Source organism: Sus scrofa, chromosome X (genome assembly GCF_054392235.1).
Source record: "Sus scrofa isolate SSC_HxYL_T2T_F1_AM1 chromosome X, Sscrofa_HxYL_maternal_Yorkshire_Landrace_v2.0, whole genome shotgun sequence".
Taxonomy (NCBI): Eukaryota; Metazoa; Chordata; class Mammalia; order Artiodactyla; family Suidae; genus Sus; species Sus scrofa.
The window spans coordinates 40,367,184-40,394,744 of record NC_139401.1 but is presented as its reverse complement, the minus strand read 5'-3'; the positions used below and the strand labels follow the sequence as shown (position 1 = coordinate 40,394,744).

General features: G+C 38.5%; 1 protein-coding gene across 15 annotated transcripts in view; it reads right to left on the bottom strand.

Annotated features, from left to right (window-relative positions):
• Positions 1 to 27,561, bottom strand: part of USP9X (ubiquitin specific peptidase 9 X-linked) — a 149,106-nt gene that overhangs the window by 95,225 nt on the left and 26,320 nt on the right. For 4 of the 15 annotated variants that reach the window (XM_021080149.2, XM_085007691.1, XM_085007688.1 and 1 more), the window contains exon 2: positions 26,525 to 26,601. The exons of the other annotated variants lie outside the window; for them this stretch is intronic. The gene's annotated coding sequence lies outside the window, so the exon portion shown is untranslated. The remainder of the gene's footprint in view (positions 1 to 26,524; positions 26,602 to 27,561) is intronic. 15 annotated transcript variants of the gene reach the window in all.

Genomic DNA, 27,561 nt, shown 5'->3' with positions numbered 1-27,561 from the left:
CATGGTGAAACACAAGTTGTACCTATTTAACCTTCCACCAGGCACTAGACTTTACTACTTTGGCCAAACACTACAAAATGAAAACCTTAATTACAACTGTCTCAGACAAAGTATTATCTTGCAATTAATACTCTAGCACATAACAGAAAGAAAACATAACTTACTACGCTGATTTGCGTTCCTTTCGTGGCTCAGTGGCAAGGAACCCAACTAGTACCCATGAGGACATGGGTTTGATCCCTGGCCTCGCTCAGTGGGTTAAGGATCTGGTATTGTTGTGACTGTGGCATAGCCTGGTAGCTGCAGCTCTGATTCCTAGCCTGGAAACTTCCATATGCCATAGGTGTGGCCCTAAAAAGCAAAGTAAGAATAATAATAGTAATAATAATTTTTAAAAATTATCCTGATTTAAAATTTTAATGTAAAATGTATAAATATTTCATCTTTATTATAACCCAATATGAAGCATCTTTTAAGTATTGAGCTTTATCTCAAAATAACTATTTTAGAGCTTGAAAATACTTCTTTTTAAGCCAATAGTACTCAGAACTTTTTAAATTTTAAACTGAAATTTCTATTGCTATGACAGGTTCAATATGCTTAAAAGTAAACTTTTTGTGCATTGTTGTCTGGAACAAAGTATACTATCCTACATAGCAGAAATGACACACAGGATAGTACAGGTTTGACACACTTCCAAGGACGCACAGAGAAATTACCAAAATTCCCAAACTGTATGAAACGACACAAAAATAGCAACTAACAGTTATGAGCATTTAATGATCTGTGCAATAGCTGGACTTCCAAGGTTTTTTTTTTTAACCCTTTCTAGGAAAACATATTGAAATACGAGTAAAAATGATTGGGGGATAATCCTGACTCTAATATATAGATACAGTAACGCTGTTTGCAAATGAAGTTAACTAATTATTTAACTACTAATTATTATTACTTGTGACAAAGCTTATACATAATTATATTCAGACACTATGATCCATAACTACCCTAGTGGGTAAGACAGAAGACTTTAGTATTTATACTATCCAAACTTTTTCTTTTGTGGACCTTTTGGTTCCATTCCATTTGAGGTTGCTATGTGGCTCTGGAATTCTGTACCCGATTATTTACAATCGTGTGGTTGTGCACCCAAACCAAGCATTCTCAACTAGGTGTCCTACAAGTCAACTTAATTCTGACACTATTTACCTGGAGACAGCTTCAGATCCCACAGGCTAAAGGCTTAGTCTTACAAGACTGCCCCTCTCCCGACTTCAGATGCCAGTCACAAGTCCAGGCTGTCACCTGTGCTTCTGACAGGCTACAGCATGGAGGGTCCAAGGACTTCCTCCTTGGATTTGATTAATTTGCTTGAGCAGCTCACAAAACTCGGAGAAACATTTTACTTACTAGATCACTGACTTATTATAAAAGGATGTAACTCAGGTACAGCCAGATGGCAGAGATGTGTAGGGCAGGGTGTAGGGAAAGGGAGCTGAAGTTCCATGCCTTTCCTGGCCTCACCACTCTCCCCGCATCTCCATGTGCTCATCAACCTGGAAGCTCTCTGGATCCCATCTTCTCGGGTTTTTACAAAGGTTTCATTACATAGGCACAACTGATTAAATCAGTGGCCATCAAGGACTCTAGCCCCTCTGCCCTTCCTTCACAAAGAGAGGGGGAAAAGTATTCACGAGGTTGGCTCCCCTGGCAACCAGACCCCTATACCTAGGGGCTTTTCAAAGTCATCTTAAGATGACGCTTTTGCGATTCTCATCATGGATGAAGACCAAATATGTATTTATTATTAATCATAGTATCACAGACTCTTTTCCAGTTCCATCTTCATTAGCACATTACTCTAGAAAAGTTATGAGCACTTATGTATCAGGCAAAATACTAGGTGCTTTACTTGCATAACTTCATTTAATCGTAAGGACACCTATTCTATATGATTATCAGTCCAATTTAACAGAAGCTAAGATAGTAAGTAACCTGAGCTTATGCAAGGCGACAGTAACATCTGTTAAGATTTTCAAAGCCATTGGCTCTTCCATTTACACCATAAAGCTCCCAAGACATTGCTGTTCTCTCCAAATTTGAAGAGGAAGATTTTAAGAGGAAAAAAGGAGGGGACAAGGAAAAGAGATTGCTCTCTCTCTTTTTTTTTTTTAGACCAAAATACTTCTCTAATGGTCCACAAGGTCCCAGAACACCCAAAGTCAGTCTCATCTTGCAAATACCCCACCTAAAGCTGGTTCAAACTCCAGTTCACTTTGACTTCTTGTTGTTCCTTCAAAATGTACTTCCTCATGCTGATAATGGAGCCTTTGCAAAAGCAGTCTTAGCTTTGCCCACACTGATTCACCCACTAGCCCTCAATTCTCCTTACTCAGAATTCATCAAGAAATCCTATCTGATGGAGTTCCCGTCGTGGTTAACCAATCCGACTTGGAACCATGAGGTTGTGGGTTCAGTCCCTGGCCTTAGCTCAGTGGGTTAAGGATCCGGTGTTGCCGTGAGCTGTGGTGTAGGTTGCAGACGCAGCTCGGATCCTGCGCTGCTGTGGCTGTGGTGTAGGCTGGCGGCTATAGCTCTGATTCGACCCCTAGCCTGGGAAACTCCATATGCCATGGGAGAGGCCCTAGAAAAGGCAAAAAGACCAAAAAAAAAAAAAAAGAAAGAAAGAAAAAGAAAGAAAGAAAAGAAAAAACCTATCTGAGGTTCTCAAGAGGGTTGGGGACATGGCTTGGATCATCAGTGTTGAAAAATGAGACACATGCACACGGGGAGATCTCAACAAGGCTCTTTACTTTGCAGAAGGGCACAGGTACTCCAAAAAGTGCTGGCACGGGCACCGAACAAAGGACCCTCCCCTATTTCTCCCTAACGCAGGTGATGGACCTGTCTCCTTCCCATAGTCAGGTCAGGGCGCACATTCTTCCCGGTTGGCTATTTTGAAACAAATTGTCACTGGAAGAAGAGGGGAGGGGGGGGGTCGCAGTAAGGTGAAACCGCAGCAAAATGGGAGTAACCAAGATTTCCTTTGATAGAAAAGACATTATGTTACTTTCCACGAGAGGAAGCTGCACTTTCACTTCACAGCACCTGTGTTGATCTCTCTCCCTAGCAAAACATAAGTTTCATAAGGGCATGGAGTTTCCTCCTGAAGCAGCAGGTTAAGGATCCAAACTTAACTGTTGTTACTGCAGCAGCTTGGGTCGCGGCTATGGCATGGGTTCCATCCCAGGCCAGAGAACTTCCACGCACTGCAGGCGTGGCCAAAAGAAAAAGCTCCATAAGGGCAGAAACGGAGCTTTGCCAATCATTGAATCCTAAGGCTTCATTAGCACATGATAAGCAAGCATTAAAAAACAAAAGGGGGAGGTAGTAAAATATTACTAAGTCAAACCCTCTCCCTTCCCATCTCCAATTTCTCTTTATGCGTCCAACATTATTTTTCTGCCTCCTACTCATACCACTCCAATGGGCTAGAGCCCAATTTTAACAGCATCGTGGATGGTCTCCATACTACCAATCTGTTTAGCATATTATTTTTTTGTTTTTATTTATTTATTTATTTTAGGGCTGCACCCACAGCATTATGGATGTTCTCAGGCTAAGGGGTCAAATCAGAGCTACAGCTGCCAGCCCGTGCCACAGCCACAGCCACGCCAGATCCCCGACCCACTGAGCAAGGCCAGGGATCCAACCCACAACCTCATGGATACTGGTAGGATTAATTTCCGCTGAGCCACGATGGAACACCCTGTTTAGTATGTTATTGCTAAAGTAATCTCCCAACACTTTCCCTCTCTGAAGTGGCTTCCCCTCAATGTTTTACATAAGTACTATTGCTCAAGGTCATTCACAATCAGCCCTAACTTATTTTTCCAAGGCCATTTCTCATTTCCCAATTTCAACACTCACAGCCAGGTCGACAAGCCTTAGAAACTGGGGCAGAGTAAATACACAAAGTGGTAGAGCCAGGATTCTAACCCAGGGAGTACAAGTTGCAGGGTTCTACAGTTTTAACTACCACATCATGCATGAATAATGTTTGAAAATAAGGAAAAAAAACTACCGTTCATCTTATCATATCCACACCTCCAAGATAAACTATCAAAATGTCTGTGATGCAAAAGCACATTTTATAAAAATGGATTTTTCACTTAATTTCTCCAGGTTTAGTATTCTTTTATATTCACCGTTAATGGCTACCTATCACAGAATTTTCTTTTCAAGTACAATATCTATATTCCTAAGAAATCTGACAAAAACCACGTTATATAAAGTATTGATCAATGGGAAGATAATGGTTCGTGTTAAGGAGTGTGAAATGCAGCAAGTTGTTTTCAGTAACTGAGTCCTTAGGTAATTTTAAAATACAACTTTCTTTTTTTGCTTTTCAGGGCCGCACTAGAGGCATATGGAGGTTCCCAGGCTAGGGGTCCAATCTGACCTACAGCCACCAGCCTACGCCACAGCCACAGCAACGCAGGATCCAAGCCGCGTCTGTGACCTACACCACAGCTCAGGGCAACGCCGGATCCTTAACCCGGCCAGGGATCAAACCCGCAACCTCATGGTTCCTAGTCGATTTGTTTCTGCTGCACCATGACAGGAACTCCTAAAATGTAACTTTCACTCAAGAGTAAAGACCTTTCTTTTTCTAGCTCCACCAGCCATGCCATTATCATTAGAACAGGACTCGTCGTTATTATACACGGAATTCCACACAGTATTATACACAGAATCAGAGTTTTTGCCGTGGCACAATGGGTTAATAATCTAGCATAGTCTCTGTGGCAGCTGGGCACAGTGGGTTAAGGATCCAAATTGCTACAGTTTTGGTTTAGGTCGCAGTTGTGGCTGGGATTGGATCCCTGGCCAGGGAACTTGCATATACCATGGGAGGGGCCGAAAAAGAAGAAAAAAAAAATTTACACAAAACCAGTCAGGGCAGCTATCTATAGTAAACACAAGTTCCCCTTCCCCTTGTGTGATGTGAGTTCTAGATCGCTTTAAATTCAATAATAACTCAGGCTAATGCAAATGAAGATGTTTCATTAATCTTTGTTAGGTCTAAATATATTACTTAAGCTAAATGCTCATACTCTACTATCACCACTATTAAACACACACACCCCCTTAATTTCACTAAATCACTTAGTACATTCACTACTACTTCTTATGGATAACATCCTGGAAGTCATCACAACGGAACTGTCCGGCATTCTAAACTCTTTGTGGCAACAAAAATTTATTCGTTTAGAAATGCTCAGTACTCAGTACTAAGTGTCTGTCAAGTCACATGCACACAATTAGGTTACTAGAAGCTTTTACACGTACATGAAAGCTTCAATAAATTCCCGAATCCTTTCCAAGGCGTTCTCAAATAACAATTTTCAAGTGGCTGTAGGCAATGAGTAATTTTAAATTAAAAATGACTTGTGGAATAACGGCATCCGAAGCTCTGTGAACACTCTTCCCAGTGAAACAACCCTGATAAAAATCCATTACAGAGTACAGGGAAGTTCATGCCTGAGGGTACACTAGAAAACAATGGAGACTGGGGTAGTAAAGAGGCTTGGGTGTCTTAGTTAGCTAGAAGCTTACCAGAAAGAACCAGGGAAAAAGACAGCTAAGAAGAGCCTCTTCGAGGTCAGTACAAACCTCAAAGACTGACCTCAAAGATTACCCCTTGGAAAGTGGGGATAATTGAGTTGGATTAAGATTGTGGGGCAATTAAATCCCAGGGCATCACTTAAAACAATGTAGCAATCAGCCAACATTTAGGGGAGACTAACATTTGCATGTGATACCAACAGAGGGAGACAGCATGACAGAGATACCACGGAAATACACAAAACCTTGCTAAAACACTGTCATCCCAGGGTTAACTGTGTGCCTAACGAAGGCTGTGCCTTCTGAAAAGCAACATCACAGCCTGAATACAGGGAAAATAGACTTCTTTAAAGTAGTCTAGCCAGAGAGTTCCCTTTGTGGCTCAGTGGTTAACGAACCCAAATAGGATCCAAAAGGATGTGGGTTCTATCCCCGGCCTCACTCAGTGGGTCAAGAATCTGGCGCTGCTGTGAGCTGTGGTGCAGGTCACAGACACAGCTCGGATCCCATGTTGCTGTGGCTGTGGTGCTGGCCGGCAGCACACTCTGATTCGACCCTAGCCTGGAAACTTCTATATGCCGAGAGAGTGTGGTCCTAAAAGAGCAAAAATTAATAATAATAATAATAATAATAAAGTAAGTAGTCTAGCCAGGAGTTCCCTTGCGGCACAGCAAGTTAAGGTTCCGGCATAGTCACTGAAGCAGCTTGGGCTGCTGTTTTGACATGGGTTGGGTCCCTGGGCTGGGAATTTTTGCATGCTGTAGACAGGACCAAAAATAAATAAAAAACGAAGTAGTCTAGCCAGTCAGTAGACAAGTAAGCAAGCAAACAACAAGACCCTGAGAACGGGGAATAGCAGGGAATCGGTATCCAAATCTGCTTACATTATATGAAACGTCTAGTTTACACAACAAATAAAATCACTACATATGCAAGGGAACAGGAAAGTGTGGCCAATACACAGGGTTATGGAAAAAAACAGGCAAAAGAAACTGACTTTGAGTGGGTCTACATATCAGACTTGGCAAAATAAAAACAACTTCAAACAACTATTGGAAATTATGTTCAAAAAACTAAAGGAAACTGTGCTTAAGAGAGGTCAAGGGAAATGTGATGACAACATTTAAACAGCAAATACTGCATGATCCCACTTATATGTGATATACAGAGTAGCCAAATTCATGGAGACCTAAGCAGGAGGGTGATTATCAGGGACTAGGGGAGAGAGAGGCAGGGGGAGTAACTGCTTAATGGGCACAGTTTCAGTGGGGAAAAATGAAAAAGTTCTGGAGATATATGGCGGTAATGGTTGCACAATAACGTGATTGCACTTAATGCCACAAAACTGTACACATAAAAAGTTAAAATGGTACATTTTACAACTATGTACATTTTACCACTCAAAAAGAAGGGTATGGACAACAAATGTTGGTAAGGATGTTAAGAAATTGGGACCATCACACATTGCTCGCAAGAATGCAAAATGGTATATACAGCTCCTTTACGAAATAGTTTGGCAATTTCCCAAACAGTAAAACACAGAATTATCAAATGACCCAGTCATTCCACTCCTAGGTATATGTTCAAGAGAAAGAACAGGTACATACCCAAAACAGGTAAATGAATGATTATAGCAGGATTAATCATACTAGTCAAAATATGGAAACAGCCCAAATATCCATCAACTAATGAATGAACAGAATGTGGTGTATCCATACAATATTTTTCAGTCATAAAAAGAAATACAGTTCTGATATCTGCTACAACATGAGTAAGTCTTGAAAACACCATGCCAAGTGAAATAAGCCATATACAAAAGGACAAATTCATCAACAGAAAGTAGAGGTTACCAGGGGCTAGGGGAAAAGAAAGATGGAGAATTATAGGTTAATGGTTACAAAATTTCTGTTTGGGGTGATGAACTAGTTTTGGAAATAGTGGTGATGGTTGTATAATATTGTGAAGATAGTAGATATTGGGAATATTATAAATAAAGACAGTAAATTGAACACATGAAATGGCTAAAGTGCCAAATTTTTGATAGACATTTTTAACACAATTTTTTAAATTGACAGGACAAAAACTATAGCACTGTTTAAAATTCATCTGTTTAAAGTTAAACAGATGAATTGTGGTGTTCCTGTTGTGGCTCAGTGGGTTACAAACCTGACTAGTATCCACAAGGATTCGGGTTTGATCCCTGGCCTCACTCAGTGGGTTAAGAATCTGGTGTTGTCACAAGCTACACCACAGGTCGAAGATGTAGTGTAGCCCAGCAGCTGTAACTTCGATTTGACCCTTAGCCTGGGAACTTCCATATGCTGCAGGTGTGGCCCTAAAAAGCAAAAAAAAAAAAAAAAAAAAAAAAAAAGGATGAATTGTAAGATATGTGAGTATCAATAAACCTGTTAAGAGAAAAGGATATTAACAAAAAAAAACCTTGGAAAAATTATTAAAAGGAATTATATACATTAGAAAAAATTCACTTAAGGCAAAAGAAATGAGTAAAGAAAGGAATAAGAAGACAGAACAGGAGTTCCTGTCGTGGGGCAGTGGTTAACGAATCCGACTAGGAACCATGAGAGTGTGGGTTCGGTCCCTGCCCTTGCTCAGTGGGTTAATGATCCGGTGTGGCCATGAGCTGTGGTGTAGGTTGCAGATGCAGCTCGGATCCTGCGTTGCTGTGGCTCTGGCGTAGGCCGGGGGCTGCAGCTCTGCTTCGACCCCTAGCCTGGGAATCTCCATATGCCGCGGGAGTGGCCCAAAGAAATAGCAAAAAGACAAAAAAAAAAAAAAAGACAGAACAAGTAAAATAGCAGACGTAAACAAAGCCTAATCAACATTAAATGCAAATGGATCATAAAATCCAATCAAAATGCAGAGACTTGGATTTAAAAAGGAAAATCCAATCACGTGTTGTCAATAGGAGAAAGTTTTTTTTTTTAATGATTTTTATTTTTTCCATCATAGCTGGTTTACAGTGTTCTGCCAGTTTTCTACTATACAGCAAGGTGACCCAGTCACAAGTACATATATACATTCTTTTTCTCACATTATCATGCTCCATCAGAAGTGCCTAGATATGGTTCCCAGTGCTACACAGCAGAAACCCATTGCTTATAGATTTTTGGATCGAAGGACATAAACTGGTGGAATGTGAAAGGATGGGAAAACATACATCATGCAAAACAGCAACCATAAGAAAGCTGGAGTGACTCAATGAGAAAAAAAGACTGTGAGACAAAAAAAAAAAAATTACTAAAGGGGAACACTACAATAATGGGGTCCAATCATCAGGAAAATTTAATCACACACACACACAACCAAAGAGAGCCTCAAAATATATGAAGCAAGTCTGACAAGAGGAAAGGAAACCAGACAATTCAACAATAATAAAGACTTCAGCACTTTCAGTAATGGATAAAACTAAGCAAAAGATCCACAAGAGAAGTCCTTCTTAACAACTCCATACACAAACTAGATCATACAGATATCTATAGAGCACTCTACCCAACAGTAGAATATACAGTCCTCTTGAGTATACATGAACATCCTCTAGGACAGACCACAGTAGGCTGTAAATTGTTTCAATAAACTTAAAGGACTGAAACACAGTGGAGTAAAATTAGAATTCAGCCAAAGCAAATTTGGGAAATTCACAAAAATGTGGAAATTAACGTATTTTGCCACAGTAATTATATTCAAACCATTTACTAGTTCCTCAGTTGATTTCCCTTATATAAAATCCTGCCATCTACAAATAATAAAAATTCCGAATTCTCCTTAAAGATAAAACTAAACTAAAACCTTGTCACTGAAATATACTGTAACACTATTTTTTCTCTTGCTTAATGTGTATATAAAACAGAAGAAATTTAGGCGCACAAAAAATTAGACTAAAAGAGCATACCTATTTAATCTATTTCAAACCAATTCTATGAAGGGATTGGGAGGAGAGAAATTAGGAAAACAGTGTTGAATAAGAGTAGAAAAAGAACCAAAAAGTAAATCAGAGAAGCAATGGGGCAGGAGTGACAGTTAACACCTATGGAGCAGTTATCATGTGCCAGGCTGTCACTTAAAACGTTCTGCTCTATTAACTCACTTAATATAATCTCAAGAGGTAAGTACTCATTATTACCATTTTACAGATGGAAAAATCTGAGGTACATAAAGGTAGTCTGACAAAGATGAAATAACTAACAGGGGACAAAGCTAGCAAGTTAAATTTCAAGACTAGACACCTTGGTATCAACAGCTCTACTCACCCCCTTGCCATTCTACATTGCCATTACGCTCTACTTCAGTGCTATAGGAGGTGAGACCACAGAGGGGAGAAAACAGAACAACTTCATTAATCCTATTGTGTCAGACATTCACTCTTGTTAAAGGTCTCAAAATTGGGAGTTCCTGTTGTGGCTCAGTGGTTAACGAATCTGACTAGGAACCACGAGGTTTCGGGTTGATCCCTGGCCTCGCTCAGTGGGTTAAGGATCTGGTGTTGTCGTGTACTGTGGTGTAGGTTAGCTCGGATCTGACGTTGCTGTGGCTGTGGTCTAGGCCAGTGGCTGCAGTTCAGAATTCGACCCCTAGCCTGGGAACCTCCATATGCCATGGGTGCAGCCCTAAGGACAGAAGACAAGTAAATAAATTTCTACTTTGGTACTTACTGTGTAATCTTGTGCAAAGTTCTCAAACCTCTTTGAGACTGAGGACATAAGGCTATGGTGCTTGTGATGATTAAACAAGGTAATGATTATCTTTAAATGTGAGGGCTGTCCAGTTAAGTATCAGTTCCCTTGTCTCTCAATAACATTCCATTGGAGGGGAGATGCTTTAAAGACAGCTATTTGTAATTTAGTACTGAGTATGGAACATGTGTTGTGGGTTTTGTAGTGGAAAAGACTTGGTAAATATGAAATCTGTTCTGCTATAAAACATTCACAGGCATACCTCAGAGATGCAGTTTCAATTCTAAACCACCATAATAAAGCAAATATCGCAAAGTGAGTCCACAAATTTTTTGGTTTCCCAGTATACACAGAATTATGTTTATTGCACTGTAGTCTAAGTGTGCAATAGCATTATGTCTAAAAACACAATGTACATACCTTAATTTAAAATTACTTTATTAGGAGTTCCCATTGTGGCTCAGCGGGAATGAACCCAACTAGGATCTATGAGGATGTGGGTTCAATCCCTGGCCTTGCTCAGTGAGTTAGGATCTTGGCATTGCTGTGAGCTGTGGTGTAGGTCACAGACACAGCTTGGGTGCCCTGGGTGCTGTGGCTGTGGCATAGGCCGGCAGCTGCAGCTCTGATTCAACCCCGAGCCTGGGAACCTCCATATGCCATGGGTGTGGCCCTAAAAAGGAAAAAAAAATTTTTTTTAATTTTAAAAATTAAAAAAAAACAAAAACACTTTAGTAACAAAAATCACTGATCACAGATCACCATAACAAATGATGGAAAAGTTTGAAATATTCTGAGCATCACCAAAATGTGACAGACACAAAGTGAGTAAATGCTGTTAGAAAAATGGCACCAGTAGACCTGCTCAATGCAGGACTGCCACAAACCTTCAATTCGTAAAAAAAAAAAAAAAAAAAAAAAACGCATTATCTGCTGAGAGCATTAAGCGAAGCATAATAAAGTAAAGTATGCCTCTAGTTTTGTAATGGGATTTAGCTCACTGGCAAATGCCAGTAAACACACCTGCAAATCGTGTGAGTTCATAAGCAACTTTCTCCTCAATTCATTAATGTTTTGCACCAAGTAACAGCAACTGAATGCTACATGAGGGTGGGGGATTAAGTTCTGGACAGGACAGCCATCACCCTACAAAAAAATGTTCTTGGCTCAGTCTGGCCACATGCTGTCTTGGAAATACATATACTGTTCCTCCCGGTCTTTGTGCATTTTTAACTTTATTTCAGCCTTGTCTCCCTAACTCAGTAACCTCAATCATTCCTTAAACGGAAGGTTTCCATTAGGTTACCTTTAAAAAAAAAAAAAAAAGAGAGTCCTATATTTACTATAATCTGTTAGGAATTTAGGATTTTTTAAACTGTGTTTATTTTATTGGAAGTTTCTATTGTTGTTAGTGCTCTAATTACAAAGTTACATGGCTTATGAGTGATCAGTTTGCTCTCGATCCTGTTTTCCCCACAAGCCCTGTTGCTTTTTGGTGCATGATTTTGCAGATCGCAAGATTGTTCAGCAATTGTAACTTAACAGATATACTTAATAACAGATTGTATTTAACCTCTGATATCTTTTTCTCCCCCTCTCTCAAGGTGGCTAATACCTTCAGAAATTACTGGGAAGCTTTAATAGAATACACGTGAAGTGCCATGCACATAGAAGGCACCCAACAAATAGTAGGTGTTCTAACAACTGCTGGTTAGTTCTCCCCTGAAATGCTAATTAAATTATTATGGACTCTTCACAATTCTTATTTTCTTCTCTGGCTCCCTATGAATATGATCTCTAGATCAGTCTACAGTAAAAGTATTCTCCCAACTATAAATTACCAGGATACTATGCTTCTGATATATGTAATTGCATGGGTTGAACTTTAAAATGAACAGCCTCGGAGTTCCCGTCGTGGCGCAGTGGTTAACGAATCCGACTAGGAACCATGAGGTTGCGGGTTCGGTCCCTGCCCTTGCTCAGTGGGTTAACGATCCGGCGTTGCCATGAGCTGTGGTGTAGGTTGCAGATGCGGCTCGGATCCCTCGTTGCTGTGGCTCTGGCGTAGGCCGGCGGCTACAGCTCCGATTCGACCCCTAGCCTGGGAACCTCCATATGCCGTGGGAGCGGCCCAAGAAATAGCAAAAAGACAAAAAAATAAAAAAATAAAATGAACAGCCTCAACAATTTTATTAATATAGCGTTTTATTATTCTATTACATTAACACAGAATCTTACCATATTTCAAAAATCTGCCCTACTTTTTAAAAAGTTTCAAATCAAAGCCTACCATCTGTAAGACAATTCACAGCACAGTATTCCTATCAGAATTTGTGCTGGCTCTTAGAAAATGTGATAATAGGAAGACTAAAGAAACAAGTAACAAGATGACATCAAAATTATGCAGTGCTACACAATTAGTAAACTAATTACCTGTTGAATAAAAGAATGAACAAATGAACCATGCTTTTAGGTAGAAATATAAATACATTTTTCACTCAATAAATAGGGAAATAACCTAGTAAATGGAATTGAAATCCCAGTTCCAGTCATCTCACTCCAAGTACCAGATTTCTATCAACAATACTAAGCTGGTTCAAATTTGCCAAATCTGGTTCTACCTTAACAGAATTTTTAAAAACTAATTTAAATTACTTCCCATTATAATGCTGCTTAAATATGTGCATAAATTAAATTAGAATTAAACTCCTTATGCTTATTGCTCTTCTACAAAACAAATTTACAAGCTGAATACAAACAAAACTATTAGTATTAATAATACAATGTGACAGATGGTAGCACACTGCTAACTGCTAAGGCATGGGTTCCATGAGTTTTGCATGGCTACCCCACCACCATCAGGTACCATGTGGAAGACAAAGCTCTCCTACTTGGGTTACTACATCACTGTGTACACATGGTTTGTTATATCAATTTTCCTTCACACCAACACATCATTTATGTGTTAAGTCTGTTTCTGTTGCTCTCATCTGACAAATTAAATTGTATAACTGAGTACCAATGCATTAAAAACAGAAAGCTAACCTAAGTACTGGAATGGTGTGGCAGTTCTTGATTATGAGACAATTATCCAGGGACTCCAAAATACATGTACTAACGTTTAAGAATATCATAAAAATGAGAACAGGCTTGTTTTAAAGAAACTATTTATTCTAACTTAAAGCACAAAAAAGAGTACCAAAGAGATACTTTGAAGGCTAGAACCTTGCAGGGAATGAGGGAGGGCTGCTCAAAGACTGTTACCATTTAGAAATTAACTGCTCCAAATGTAGGAAATTCTACACTTAATCTTCCCTTTAGTTTTGGGTTACAACATTGTGAAGCTCACTGCCATCAGCAGGAAGGTCTCTCAACAGAGTCTAAAATTTTTTCAAACATCTATGTCTCTTGTCACTGATACCTATTGCTTATAGTTCTGCCCACTGAAACAAAAGTTAATATTCACCACTTTCTAATTATAATCCTTCAAAATACTGAGATTTATAGTATACATACACCCAGGTCACTTTTCAAGAAAAGATATACTTTTATTTAAATATCCCTTTATTAATAAATCCTTATAAAAAGTGCAAGGTCTCAATTAATTCTAGTCCCTAAACACACCATACCTACTCATAAAAGCAAGTGAGCTATGTTGACTTAGAACACTAGACAGTCATGTACTAGAAGTCACAGAAGGTTTACCTACTTATCACTCTACTCTTTGTTAAAGGGCAGGTTATGATAAATAACTCAAAGTTATTTATTAATAGCTCTTACCAATCTTTATCAAAATTGGTTAACATTTTAGAAGTTACTAATCCAATCATGAAATGCTGATCCAAAACACTGGAAAAAATAAGACTTCATTTAGTCAATATTTTAAGCATGGCAGATAGATCACCATTTTCAATGTGCATCCAGCAGGTGCTCTTTTTGCCTGAAGCTTCCATAATGAGATTAAATCACAAATGTAAAGAATTAGAAATTCTTTCTAGGCAACAGATCATCTTCACTATATTTGAAGTCACATAGAATAGTTTTAAAAATAACAGTTGAGCTATAACTCACATACTATGTAAAACACTCATTTAAAGTATACAATTCAACTGTTTTTATTTATTCAGAGTTGTACAGGTATCATCAAAATCAATTTTAGAATATTTCATCACCCAAAAAGAAACCCTATACCCATTAGTAGCAATTACTCCCCATTCCCTCCCCACCCCCCAAGCTAATCTTTTTGTCTTTATAAGAGTCACCTATTCTGGACATTTCATATAAATGGTATCATACAATATGGAGATCTTTTGTGACTGGCTTCTTTTACTTAACATGATAGATTTCAAGGCTCACCCAGGTTGTACCACAAATCACTATTTCATCTCTTTATCGTTAAAAAATATTCCATTGTATGATACACATTATTATGCTTTCATTCGTTGGACATTTGCATTATTCTGTAATATGGTTTTATACATGTAGACTCCATTAAGAGAGATCTAAGAAAAGAGCTATCCTTCCAAGTCTGTATATCTCTATACGACTAATCACAAAGGTTCAAAATAACACTTTGCAGAATACCATGAAGGCTCAAATCAAAATCCAATCAAATCTGGAAGTTCCCTGTTGTGGCTCAGTGGTTAGGAGCCCAACAACTACCCACGAGAATGAGGGTTCGATCCCTGGCCTCAATCATTGGGTTAAAGATCCGGCGTTGCCATGAGCTGTGGTGCAGGTCACAGACACGGCTCAGATTGGCTCAGATCTGGCATTGCTGTGGCTGTGGTGTAGGCCAGTGGCTGCAGCTCCAATTGTAACCCTAGCCTGGGAACCTCCATATGATGAGGGTGCAGCCCTAAAAAGCAAAAAAAAAAGATGAAATGGAAAAGAAAAATCAAAAGCGGAAGCTATACAAAGTTACTAAAAATTAAAATATTAAAAATGTCAAAATGGTATATAGAACTAATACCATAATTTCATTATAGTGGGCAGGACTATAAGCAATAGGTATCAGAATCCAGTTCTTTTATTAAGCCAGATGTGAGATATTTGCAAAAATGTAAAATAATGTCACTCATTAACTTTTGTTTTGCAAGTTATTTTTCAAAAAGTATTATTTACATGTTAACATGTAAATAGTTTTATTTTAAAATGAATACATTTTTTAAACATCTGTTTAAATTTCTAACATAGTATCAATGGATACAACTCCAAATAAACAAAAGCTCTTTGGGGACCTCAATAATTATAAAGGAGTACCACAACCCCTAAGTTTAATACCCAATAAAAACCATAGGCTGCTTCTGTTATTTCTCTTACAGCAATGAAAAACAAGGTATCAACATTTTCTCTGAAACCATCTGTGCCAGACAAAAATCACTGCTACTATGTTTATCTGCATACTTTCATCCTCGATTCAGAAAAAAAACAATTTCCCTTAGCAGGCTACATCACTTTTTAACAGCAGTATGTTCTTAAAACTTAATCTAGACTTCAGATAAAAACTTAAACCAAACTTTAAACTGATCTGCCAGCCAAGAAATTATACTCCCAGCTATCAAGTCTGTATGTAGTCCCTAAATTCACACTATAAACTTTTGGGCAAGCACAATTAACCCACAGGATACTAAGTAAAAATAAAGCCCTCCACACCCACACACCCACACACCCAGGAAAAACAAGGGAGAGGAAACATTCAAATTACATTATCCCTCCCTCTGTTTGTCAATCCAACAACTCCTAAGCCTATTAACTATTTATTTATTTATTTATTTTTGGCCTCGCCCTTGACATGTGGAAGTTCCCAGGCCAGGGATCAAACCCAAGCCACAGCGGTGACCAGAGCCATAGCAATGACAATGACCCAATCCATAGAACTCCATTATTAACCTTAAAAAAAAAAAAAAAAAAAAACTTTATGTTCCTTGAAAATTTTCTCTTATCTACAGTTTTTTCCCACATCTCTGGGGTAGTGATAAAATTCATTAACTTTAAAAAACAAAAAAAAGTACCTTAAATCATCTCTCATCCAACACCTTGGTTTTACAGATAGGAGGAGGGAGGAGCCAAAAGGTTCTAAGTGACTTACCACAGAGGGAGTGGGCTAACTGGAACTAAAAAACAGCCCTTCTGACTCCAAATCCAGCACCCTTCCACTGACGAAATCATTTTCATTTAAAATACAAGCAGAGTTTTAAAACAAAAAACTCTCCAAATTAGGAGCCAATGGAATTACTGTGATTCTGTTATTTAAACAATAATATTATTCATCTTCTTTGGGGTATCATTCTATTTTTTTTTTAAAACAGCTGTGCCTGTCACATACGGAAGTTCCCAAGCTAAGGTTCCAACTGGAGCTGCAGCTGCAAACCTACAGCCACCGTTAACACCAGATCCAAGCCACATGTGATCTCTATCACAGCTTGCGGCAATGCCAGATCCTTAACCCAAAGAGCTAGGCCATGGATCAAATCCATATCCTCATGGACACTGTGTCGGGCTAAGCCACAACAGGAAGCCCACATTCTGTTCTAAAAGCTGTAAAATATCACCTATACACACCGAGGAGAGCCTACAGTTAACACTCAACTGGATGCCAGATTCTAGTAGTCCCCTACATTTTGGGGTAGGGGGTTTGTACAAAAAATAAATAAATAAATAAAAAGGAAAAAAAAAGATATGCTCTTTGATAATCCACTATTTCAGTAACAGAGACACAATGGGAAAACATAGTCATTCTATATAACCCAGATTCCTTTCTTCTGATGACTCTTCAATAGATCTCAACAGACAGAAGCTCTCAGTAGGGGGAGCTGGGAGAGGATGATAATAAAGACGTTTGGCTTTTCAACTGAAAAGGTATTTGGCTTCTCTGTCCTTTCAGTGACAGAGAATTAGCAGCACCAACCATCCTCATACAAGTGGAGTTCCATGTATCTCTTTACTCCATTCCCTAAACCATTCTCTCATCTCTCAGCCAAACCATTAAAAAATACTCTTAATCTGCTTCCACCCAACTCTCCAATATACCCACCAGGATGCCACCAGAATTATCTTTCAGAAATATTTTATATATATATACACACATACATATATATATATAAAGATTATCTTTCAGAAATAACAGGTCTAATTATCTTCTTCCTTTCACTTAAATTTTAAGGCCCATTCTCATTACCCCCAAAACAAAACCGTAAGTGCCCTAATGTGGCACTAAGGTTGTCCCTTGTGCTCTAGCTCACTCAAACTACCCTTCTAGTCTTATCTCCCCAAATCCCCTCCTCTCCCAGTATTTCTGGTGTTTCTTTCACATTCTACTACTAACTTCTCTCTAAAAACACCACACTTTTACACTTCCATTCCTCCATTTCAAGTAGTGGTTCTCAAATGTTGGCCTCAAGGCACATTTGGCAATGTCTGGAGACATTTTTAGTTGTCACAGCTGAAAGGAAAGGGCACTACTAGTATTATGCAGGCAGAGGGTTAGGGAGAATAGGATGGCATCCCCACAACAAAGCATTATCTGGTCCAAACTGTCAAGACTGCTGAGGTTAAAACTGCTAATCTCAAGTTGCTCCCTCTGCCCAAAAGTCTCTGCTCTAATTCATAGGGCCATCAAATAGTACACCTCTGAAAACCAACAAACCTCACTCCACCTCAAACTAGAATGATTTCCTCATCTCTGCTATGATTCCATTTTTCACATCTCTATTTAGTACAGCAATTACCGTGCTGTATAATTAATTGTCTGGCCCACTAGACACGAGAGCCTAAAAAGTAAGGATTCATCTTTAAATCCCCTTGGGCTAGAATGGTAGAAAATGAATAAATTCAATTCAATCATTATAAGGTAACAATCACCATTACTCAGTTCAAATCCTTCATTTCACAATTTCATCGAGGTTAAACAACCTGCTCACTAGTTGGTAGAATACCTAAAAGTGTAAACCAAGTCTTTTGACCGAGATTAGAGCTCTTTACTATCAACTACACTCTCTTAATCAGGCTGAGGGATGTTCTGAGCATCCACAAAGTTAAGTTCAGATTTAAAGACTATCAGCTGAGCCTCAGGAAACTTCCCAGAGCCACCTGCCCTGGACTATTTTTGAAGAAATACAAAGAAACAAAAAGTAGAATGCCAAAAGAAAAAGCATTAAGGAGGTGGGAGGGACAGATAGACACATGTTACCAGAGTTTAGAAAAAATAAAGACCACTTCCATCTGGAGAGAATCAGAAAATAGTTCATGAAGATGGCATATACGCTAGCCATAAAGAGGAGATGGCGTTCCAAGAGTAAAGCCATGGGAACAGGAAAGCCTGGAGCATCCACGTCAACTATGGATAGATTGATTAGTTGGGAGAATAAGACATAACCACAGAAAAGTAGAATCAAAGTATGTCAAAACGACCTACTTTGGGTAGAATTGGCATGGGTAGTTTTAAGAAGAAAGCAAGGAAGAGAAAAGGAGTTACTTTGAGGAGCTTGATTTTCGTGGCTCTGCAGATGAACAGAAGTCAAAGAATCTTCCCATCTGTCTCCTTTCACTGACAAGGTTTTTCTTCCCATGATACACTGAGGATAACTAAGGTAATTGTCAAGTGGGAACAACTGGAGACAGCTGTCATATGGCTAAGAAAATGACATCCACTATGAGACAAGGAATACACCTACAGTCACTCCATCAGGCTCCTCCTCCAACCCTCAGTTGAGACCCACAATCCCTCTTACCTCACTGAGCACACTCCAAGTCAAAAACTCAAAAAATTTAGATAACTATATTGTAAAATCTATTCTAAATAATGTATGACAATTATGCAATAAAAAAAGAATTCTGGATAACTGATTAATACCTATGTACAAAGAATACAGTAAATAAATATATACAGACTGATTAAATATAAGTAAACGAGACCTTGTAGTCATTTCTACAAGAGTCTAGGCAAACACTGTATATATAGGTAGTACCCTCCTTTCATACATAATGCATTCCTGAAAATGTGATAAAAGTCAAATATTTCAAAGCAAAACAGTAGATTCACATGTTTCTAGGGATTTTTTCAACTCTGAGTCAGAATGAAGAAATGTATTATAAAATCCCTAATTACACCTCACCTGTCACATGTAAGCTTTATTACATACTTGCCATACCTAATTTCCTGTTGTGTTTTCATTTACCACTGCACAAAATCAACCAACATAACCAATAAGCACAACATACCCAGTAAGGTTAAAGATTCATATACCCAATCAGTTAATCAGTTCCTTGTCTCAAAGATGTTAGGTTTGAGCCCTCTGGCTGAAGTACTTTTGTCCCCCCCAACCCTGCTCATTTTACTTATTTGTTTATTCATGCATGCTTTTTAGGGCTGCACCCATGGCATATGGAAGTTCCCAGGCTAGGGATCGAATCGGAGCTACAGCTGCCAGCCTACGTATGCCACAACTCACCGCAACGTCGGATCCTTAACCCACTGAGCAAGACCAGGGATCGAACCTGCGTCCTCATGGATACTAGCCAGGTTCCTTACCACTGAGCCACAACGGAAACTCCCCGCTCATTTTATAAAGCAAAATACAACTGATTTGCAAATTAACACACAAGACACTGACTGCTGCACAAATACAGCAAAAGCTGCTGAAACAGTTCTCAGGCAGGCAATACTAATCTACAATAAAAAGACACATGCTTCGTCAGCTAATGGAAAGAAGTCTGAACTTGACCTAAAAAAGAGAGATTTAACATTAGTGAATTAAAAGTACTGATTATACAAAAGTCATATATCACAGGCGAGAACTAGCTGCTAACATATTTCAATAGGAAAAGGTATAGAACAAGGAAGCAGCGCAAATGAACTCGACTAGTAACCATGAGGATGCAGATTTGATCCCTGGACTCGCTCAGTGAGTGGGTTGAGGATCGTTAAGGATCCAACGTTTCCCTGAGCTGTGGTGTAGGTCGCAGACATGGCTGGGATCCTGCGTTGTTGTGGCTGTGGCGTAGGCTGGCAGCTACAGTTCCGATTGTACCCCTAGCCTAGGAACTTCAATATGCCGTGGGTGCGGCCCTAAAAAGACAAAAAAATAAATAAATAAATAAATAAGGAACAAAGGATTAAGGAGGGACATTGAAACAGTGTCTCCTAGGCAGGCTGAACATATGGTACACACTGAAGTCCTTAGGCAGAAGACATGAGGAAACATGACTTAGTAAATTGATTACCTAATGAGAACCTTTAAAACACATCTAATAAAATGGTTGCTTCTACATGATGGAATTATCAGGGGTGGAGTTTGTGCTTTTTGCTTTTATTCCCTTATGCTACACAAACTGTTCCCTTATAGAATAAATAACAGAACTTGCCTGGTGGCTCAGCAGGTTAAGGATATGGCATTGTGTGACGTGGGTTCTAACCCTGGCCCAGAACTTCTGCATGCCACAGGCACCCCCCCCCCCAAAAAAAGATAACTTCATAATCAGATAAAAATGATTAAGTATATAACATCTTTAGAAAGCTTTCCATCAAAGAATACATTGGTTTAAGTATTTATAAGCAAACTTTGACAACACTATAAATCAACTATACTTTAATAAAAAAATAACAATAAAAATAAAAGCAAGCTTTGGTCCTCTGAAAAATTCATTTATACAGAGCAGTATCCCCTAAAACATCAAATTAATGGAATATTCTGATAATGCATCTTTCCAATTTAGCTCTCTTTTAACATTAATATCAAACACCACTGCTCTGCTTTTTAAAATGGTGCTCTTTGTTCCCAGACTAGCCCTAAACGGTTTGTGGGAATTATTTTTTTATTTTTATTTCTTGCTTTTTAGGGCCACACCTGTGGCATATGCAAGTTCCCAGGACAGGGGTAGACTCACAGCTACAGCTGCTAGCCTACACCACAGCCACAGTAATGCGGGATCTGAGGCACGTCTGTGACCCACACCACAGCTCATGGCAACACCAGCTCCTTGACCCACTGAGCGAGGCCAGGGATTGAACCTGCAACCTCATGGTTACTAGTCGGATTCGTTAACCACTGAGCCATTGACAGGAACTCTGGGAATTAATTTTCAAACTCTAACCAGTATATATGACAGGGACAATTCTGTTTTGCTCACCTCGTGCATCCCTGTTACCTGGTATGATACCTAGCCTGTAACAGGCATTTAACATGTAACTGCTGAATTTAAAACAAAGTACAAAATTTTAAAAGATTCAAGAAAAATTAGACAAAGTGATTAGCCTAAACAAGAGTAGAATACACTTGGATTTCATCTCTAAACCGACATTCGGTAACGGTAGTTTCCATACTTGGGAACTTGTCAGAAATACATATTCTTGGGAACCCTTCCACACTTAATCAAACTCTGTGGACAGGACCTAGCAACTTGTCTTAACAAGCCCTCCAGGCTTGAGAACTACTGCTCTAAATCAGGGCTAGCAAACTTTGGTCACAGATCAAATCTAGCCTCCTGTTTTTGTACAACCCACAAAATTGAAAATGGATTTCACACAGGAACATTTACAATTAACTTGATGAAAGGGAACACTAACTCTAAACCCCAATTAGGCAAGCCTTCCCCCCAATTCTATTCTCATTAGATCTGTGTTACAATTAATTGTACCCAATTATCACTGTATCTTCAATTATGTCAACAGAAAATTTCCCCACTTATCAATTTGGCCCCTAAGAACACAAAGCCTAAAGTCTAAAATATTTACGATCTGCCCCTTTAAGTTTGCTGATCCTTGCTCTCAACTCTCAGGTGATGTTATCAAGAATAGCAACCAAATCTTTGTAAACATTTTTTTTTTTTTTTTTTTTTTAGGACCGAACTCTCGGCACATGGAAATTCCCAGGCTAGGTAGGGGTTGAATCAGAGCTTCAGCTGCTGGCCTATACCACTGCCACAGCAACATAAGGCTGGAGCCACATCTGTGACCTACACCACAGCTCAGGGAAACGCCGAATCCTTAACCCACTGAGCAAGAGGCCAGGGATCGAACCCGCATCCTCATGGATACTAGTCAGATTTGTTTGTGCTGCACCACAACAGGAATCCCCTAAATTACCTTGATCAGAGACAAAATACTCTGTTGGGCATTACGTGGGTCTAATACAATTTCCCATGTCCAGGTTAATTGAGTTCTAAGTAACCAGCTAAGACTAAGGACCAGAAAAAAGAGATGTAAACAACAAGCTAAATAACCACCAAAGTCAGCAGGAAGGAAATGGACATAAACAGGATAGGAAAAGGAGGCTTCTCCTACTCCTGTTTTTCTCCTAAATTCTCTTTTCCCACTTCATAGGCTCTGGTGGCTGAGGATGGAATCCAAGACTACCAGCTCAAAATCATCCCAAGAAAAACAATTCCTTCCATAATGGTGGGCCAATATGGGTCTACAGTGTTCAAAGCATACATGACTGATCAAACCGTTACAGAAAAGGATAAGCAGAAACGGGCCATAATATAATGATACATCAATGTTGTACAACAAGCAGTTATAGAATCTGGGAGTCAAACATTCACCCAGATTTTGCCATTCAGGCAAAGTTATTGTAAACAATATTATTCTAGGTGCTCTGTAATACACAAAGGTTAAGGACAGACTCCCTGACTTTATCCATTATTAAGAAAAGATTTAAGTGTGAATTTTATTTTTTTTTAAGTGTGAGTTTTATGAGTGACTACAAAGTTCATGGACTTTATCAATTAATGTGACTTGTTACAGATACTGATTTGAAAAACAGGGAGTTTGACTAGATCTAAGACTCCTTCTAGGACCGCGCATCAAAAAAAGGATTATTAGAGCAAGTTAAGTGACTTTCAAGTAATAAAGAGAAATTAGAGGAAAAAAAAAGCAAAGAAGTAGAGAAATCATACTGAAAAAATGGTGAATTAATCATCCAACAAATAATTATTGAATGTCTAGGTGCTAGGGGTAACATTAGTGACTTAGGATCTTGCATCTGACCAGATAGATGTCACTAACCTAAAAAAAAAATTTTGGAGGACAAAATTAATCAAAAAATCTGAACAAAACAAGTCAAACAAACAGAAAAATACACAAACAGGGTAGCCATAACTGACAGAGCATCAATACAGAAATGGACTGGCAGGAGGAATGGGTGATACCAGAATATGTAATTATTAGACCCAAATCAAGAATCTTAAGCACAGCTTTTTCTAAGGCCAATACTAGAAGGATCCATCTTTACTATACTTGACATTTCATCTCACTGGAGAAGACTGGAATTCAGAACTAAGTTCTATTTAACTTAAAGAAAATGAAAGGTAAAAACAAAATTCCATTGGCTTATACCATAACCAGGTATATTTCTTATAACAACTTAATTCAGCCCCCTTCTACGAAGCACACAATAAGGAATGACAAAATTAGAGCTAGGAAGGACTTGAGAGAGACCAACCAGCCCAGTGGCCCTCACTTCATAAAACCTAAGACAACAGTAATCTCTAGAACAGTACCTGGCACATGGTAAATGGCCAATAAATATTTGATTAACTGGTAAAAAGTTAACTAATGCCTTAATATATATTGATAATGTTAGTATTAGAGCTGGAACCCTAAGTCTAAGAATATGCTCAGAAAGATAGTGAATAAGTGTGTGTATAAACTCAAGAGGCTCAGATCTCCCCTTTTACTAGAATAAACTGTGGTGCTGCCCGCCTCCCCCCCGCCCCAGCATGCATAAAAAAACCCAGGAGTTCCCGTCGTGGCTCAGCAGTAACGAACCCGACTAGTATCCCTGAAGACTTGGGTTCGATCCCTGACTTCACTCAGTGGGTTATGGGATCTGGTGTTGCCACGAGCTGTGGCGTAGGTCGCAGACTCGGCTGGGATCTGGTGTTGCTGTGGCTGTGGTGTAGGCCAGCGGCTACAGCTCTGATTGGACCCCCTAGCCCGGAAACTTCCATATGCTGAGGGTGCGGCCCTAAAATGACAAAAAACAAACAAACAAAAAGACAAACCCAAAACCCTAGCTGCACATCAGAATGATCTTTTGAGTTTTTTAAAATACCTAGTTCCCACCCCAAGCCTAATCAATTATAATTGCCAAGAGTTTAGCATTTTGAAAAAGCTGCACAGGTGATTCTGATACACAGATGAACTAGAAAATCATTGTTAGACAGTGACTGAAAATATAGAATCAAAAACTCATTGGCTGTGGAATACATGTACAGAGTCTGAAAGGATATTAAAGCCCCCAAACTAGGATAGGCACATTTGAAGAATAAATTTAGGTAAGCTATTTCATCTTAACGGTATGCCTTTTCACACCTTATTCCTTAAAAATATGTCACATTGACCACTACTTCATATTCAACAATAATAACTGAACGATAAATTCAAATTCCAATATACATTAAGTAACAGACTTTTCAGGACATCTTTTTGCCTTATGATTGACTTTATATCATAGAAAATAGGACTACAATGATCATTAACAGCAAGATCTGACAAATTTGTGCCACATTAAGAATGCTCACAGAGTCTGTTAGCCATACAAAATTTAGCACAATGAACCAAGGCAATTAACAGAAACATGAAATAAAGGTCATTGCTATTTTTCATTCACTCCCTAAAATTATCAACCAATATTGCAAAAGTGCAAAATAAAACCCCTCTTTTTGAAAATTTTCTGTGGAAATTACACTGATTTTAAGCTAAGCTAAATAAAACTCAGAATTCTCAAATTGAGACAATAGAAAGTCACATGACTAAATGTTCATTTATGGGATGATTTAAATAAATTACTGGGAGAGAAATGCCTGGATTTTGTATCTTTTAGAAATGTTACGTTGCCTAAAGTTATTTTAGTCATCAACAGACCTACCAACTAAACTATCAACCTGCACATGTTGGGAAACATATAGCATCTTCCTCTGGCCAACAGGATATTTCCCAAATTGCAGGCTATTATCATATTTTTATTAAAATTTCTAAAGCCTCTGGTACAGGAAACAAAGCAAAAGTTCTAAACTTTTTTTTTTTTAAATAGTAATCAGTGTCATTTCACTAACAGGACAGAGCAGCCAAAGCACCACTGGTTAAACATGACAGACCTCAGCCCCTCACCTGTTTAATGGAAATAATACTATCCACAGAAAGCGATAAATGGAGTGTTTAATGTAGTGCTGGCACATAATTAATTCTCAACAAATGACAATTATGCTGATAATTGAAGACAGTTGAGAAAAAAAATCTTATTTATCCACTGGAAAGTTCAATAAGAACATGCTAACAGCAATACCAGTGGTTTTCAACCCTGACTGCATTTGAATCACCCACAATCCTTTTAAAATATACCTTTCCCCAGGCCTCGTATCAGACCAATTAATGTGGACCTAGGCATCAGTATTTCTTTTTTAAACTCCCCCAAGTGATTCTGATGTGCAGTCAGGGTTGAGGTCTAACACATTAACTCATTCCCAAATACTGCTAGACTCTGTAGTAAAACAGGGGGGAAAAAACTAGCAATAAATAAGGTATCTTTCAAAGACACGGCTCCTGAAAAAACTAAATGGAAACCACAACACCCTTTCAATTTGGGGGGGGTGTGGGGGTCAACCTTCAGAAAACATACTACCAAGAGGAGAAATATAATGCAGACTATCATAAACGCATTCCATTGTTTTAAAATTTAAAAAATCAACTAGCATAATGCTGTATGTTTAAAATTTATAATTTTTTAAAAACTAGCTCAATAACCAAAGAATAAGATCCCTCCATCTCTACCATAATTGTCCAAAACACTTATGAGAACTAATCCTTTTTAACACTTTTTAAAGAATTTTTTAAACCAAGTTTGGCTTTAACATTAAAAATCTGAAACTAAAGTACAAAAACCATTAGTTTTTAAATTGACCTTATAGAACAAAAATAAGCTAAAAGAATGCTTGTGTCCAACTATTCAAGAACTTGATGACTAGCAAATTCATGAGAAACTTCCATTTTCAAAACCTAAGCAGCATTATGTCAAAAAAATCATCTTTGAGGAGATATAAAATCTCTCATCTTCTTGAGATGTCAGAAATTTATTTCAAAAGCCTGCAATTTTCTTGCAGAAAGATTCAAAGTAAATCCTACTGAAGCATTCCATTGTGAGAAAACTATGGAACACCAAGAGATTCCAACAATTTGGTGAGAGCTAAAATCTGCCCTTTAAAGTTACCTTCTGAAGAAGTTGGATTCTCACATGTGCGGGTTTTGCTGTTATTTAATTCCTCCAGAAATTTTCTCTCTCAGAAACTACCAAGGTCAGCAAACAAAAGAAACAGAATGTAAGTTTTTATGCAAAAAATATAGGAAAAATGATAGAAAAATACGTGTAGGTCAAAAGTCATATTTTTAAGTGAGAGAAAGCAAAACGTAGTAAGACATCACATTCTGACTTCACCTTGATACATCAATTCCAGATATTTCTGGTTTTCACTCTAATCCAAAATAACTGTTACAAGTATGACAAAGCACATGGGTTTTAAAATTGAGAAAACGAGTGTTGACATATTTGTATATTTTTATACCCAAATATTTCAGAACCAGGAAAGCATTTGCTGAAACCAAAATGGCAGCCCACTGAATCAGTAGACCAGTGAGATCTATCTACAGGAGAGTTTGTAGTCTCTATTTTTAAGTTCAAGTGTACGGATTAAGAAAGCCAATCTAGTCACGGTTAACGAGCCCTTACCATATATAATCACTAAGAACAGATAATGAGCTCCAAGAGAGTACCTGCTGAAAGTTTCCTAATCAAAGCACCCCACATTTTTCCTCAAAAGTTAAAGTATACAAACGCTTTGTAGATGTAGGGAGGCTTACGGGTTTCCAGGTCAAAGAATGCTACAAATATATGCCCCCCCCCCCGCCTCAAAATAGAGCATGAATATTTAACCTACAATTCACTCAGTTAAATTTAAAGGCAATCTGGAGATATTACACACACCTGTAAACTTCACAATGGAAAATCCAATCAATGTTATACCTCCAGGACTACCAAAAAATAATATGCTTAATTTAAGCAGGTTCTGTTGACGATCTTAAAAATCCCCGTGTAAGTTCCAGTCGCCCCAGAAATCCATACAAATGTTGCAAAACATGTATACACCTGCTCCACAACTCTTTAACTTAGTATTTCACAATGAATGAAAAATAAACCATTTCTCAAACCCGAAGCCTCGCATCCCAAGAATCTGAAGGTTTTATCATTAA